This window comes from Tachyglossus aculeatus, chromosome 4, assembly GCF_015852505.1.
Source record: "Tachyglossus aculeatus isolate mTacAcu1 chromosome 4, mTacAcu1.pri, whole genome shotgun sequence".
Lineage (NCBI taxonomy): Eukaryota > Metazoa > Chordata > Mammalia > Monotremata > Tachyglossidae > Tachyglossus > Tachyglossus aculeatus.
In genome coordinates, this window is record NC_052069.1 from 32,631,649 (window position 1) to 32,634,290 (window position 2,642).

Below are 2,642 nucleotides of genomic sequence, written 5' to 3' on the forward strand. Positions count from 1 at the left end.
CATTTAGGGCAGTGCTGCTACTAGTTATAATACTAATGAAATGGCTTCCCTTAAGCATTTACTAGGTGCTAAAAGCTGGGGTGGATTCATTCATTCAATCGTATTTATTGAGAACTTACTGTGTGCAGAGCACTATACTAAGCACTTGGAAAGTACAATTCAACAGCATATAGAGATGGTCCCTACCCAACAACCAGATCATAATCTAGAAGGAGACAGACAATAAAACAAAGCAAGTAGACAGGTGTCAATAATAGATGAGTAGGATTATAGATATATACACATCATTAATAAGATAGAGTAATAACCATGCACAAATATACACAAGTGCTGTGGGTCAGGGAAGGGGGTAGAACAGAGGGAAGGAGTGGGGGCTATGGGAAGGGGAGGAGGAACAGAAGAACAGGGAGGCTCAGTCTGGGAAGGCCTCCTGCAGGAGGTGAGCTCTCAGTAGGGCCTTCAAGGGGGAAGAGAGCTACATTGGCAGATATGTGGAGGGAGGGCATTCCAGGCCAGAGGTCGATGGCAGGACAGGCAAGATCGAGGCATGGTGAGGAGGTTAGCGGCAGAGGAGCAGAGTGTGCATGCTGGGTTATGGAAGGAAAGGGGAGGTGAGGTAGGAGGGGGCAAGGTGATGGAGAGCTTTGAAGACGATAGTGAGGAGTTTCTGCTTCATGCAGAGGTTGATAGGCAACCACTGGAGATTTTTGAGGAGGGGAGTGACATGCCCAGAGCGTTTCTGTAGAAAGATAATCTGGGCAGTAGAGTGAAGAATAGATTGAAGCAGGGAGAGATAGGAGGATGGTAGATCAGAAAGGAGGCCAATGCAGTAATCCAGTCGGGATAGGATGAGAGATTGAACAAGGTAGCAGTTTGGATGGAGAGGATAGGGCAAATCTTGGCGATGTTGTCAAGGTGAAACAGGCAGTTTTAGGTGACAGATTGGATGTGTGGGGTGAATGAGAGAGCGGAGTCAAGGATGACACCAAGCTTGAGGGCTTGTGAGACGTGAAGGATGGTAGTGCCATCCACAGTGAGGGGAAAGTCAGGGAGAGGGCAGGGTTTGGGAGGGAAGATGAGCTCAGTCTTGGACAGATCAACTCTCTACTCATCTTGAATCACACCTCCTCCAAAAGGCATTCCCTGACTCAGTTCTCATTTCCCCCATTCACCTATGCACTTTGATCTGAAGTCCTAAAGCGCATGATATTCACCCCAGCACCAGAGGACTTTTTTACAAAAAGCATTTTCCCTGTCTGTAACTTTTTTGAATGTCTGTCTCCCAGTACAGATTGCAAGCTTCTGTGGGGGTGGAGGGGTGGGGTGTGGGGGGGAGAGATTGTGTCTACCAACTCTACTTCATCATACTCCCAATTGCCAAGCTCCCCTCACGGGGTTGCACCTGCAGGGTTTCCAGTACTCTACCAGTCTCAGCTACAGGAGGGAGAGTCAAGCAGAGGCCTAACCATTCCATTCCTAGCTTGGACAGTGGCTAGTGAATGGAAGGCAATCTGCTACAAGTCAAAACTGACCCATGCCGGGCAGCAGCGGCCTGGGAGAGAGTCGAGGGCGGAGACTCAAATTTACTGAGTGGAAGGCAGCAATGGCAAACTACCTCCGGATTTTTAATCAAGAAATCTCAATGGATACACTACCAGAATGATTGTGGATGGAGAGCAGGGTGTTCTGGAGAGATGTGTCCACGGTGTCACTATGGGTCAGAAACAACTCGACAGTATAAGGCAATTGCCAAGTACAACGCTCGGCACACAGCAAGCGCTACATAAATACCTTTGATTGATTGACTGATGACCCAGCCCATGCACTTCACTCCTCTAATGCTCATCTTCTCCCTGTGCCTCGATCTAGCCTATTTCACTGGCAACCCCTCGCTCACGTCCTGCCTCTAGCCTGGAACGCCCTCCCTCCTCAAATCCAGCAGTCAATTACTCTCCCCCTCTTTAAAGTCTTACTGAAGACACATCTCCTTCAGGAGGATTTCTCTGACTAAACTCTCCCTTTCCTCTTTTCCTGCTCCCTTCTGTATCACCCTGATGTGCTCCCTTTGTTCTTCCCTCTTCCCTGCCCCACAGCACTTATGTACATATCTGTAATTTATTTATGTTACTGTCTGTCTTCTTGACTATAAGCTTGTTGTGGGCAGGGAGTGTATCTGTTTATTGTTGTATTGTACTCTCCCAAACCCTTAGTACAGTGCTCTGCACACAGTAAGTGCTCAGTAAATATGGATGAATAATTAATTGATATGATTCCACTTGTGGTGCCCATGGATTGGATTGATGGCTAGAAGAGGCACCTCGTGATGTCCAAAGTGGCCAAGGAGAAATATATCCCTTATGTTTTCTTTCTAAAAGTTATGAGACAGTTAGTCACAGTCCCCATTCTACCCAAGGCTTACAATCTGTCTTAGCTCCATTTAACAGAGGAAGAAGCTGAGGCCAAGAAGAAAGGAAAAATTGGATGGTTAGATGAAAATTTACTCTGGGAAGACTTCCCAGAGGAGATATGATTTTAGTATGGCTTTTGGGAGCATGTTGGATAATAGTAATGAACTGTTGGATAATAATGATAGTGGCGTTATTTGTTACTAGGTACCAAGCACTGTTCTAAGCTCTGGGGAA

The 2,642-nt window shown here is 46.7% G+C and overlaps 1 non-coding gene across 1 annotated transcript; it reads left to right on the plus strand.

Annotated features, from left to right (window-relative positions):
• The first annotated feature begins 1,384 nt into the window (after positions 1–1,384).
• LOC119927713 lies at positions 1,385–1,522 on the plus strand. The gene has a single exon (XR_005450690.1). It is a non-coding gene; the product is annotated as a small nucleolar RNA SNORA7 (small nucleolar RNA).
• The last annotated feature ends 1,120 nt before the right edge of the window (positions 1,523–2,642 follow it).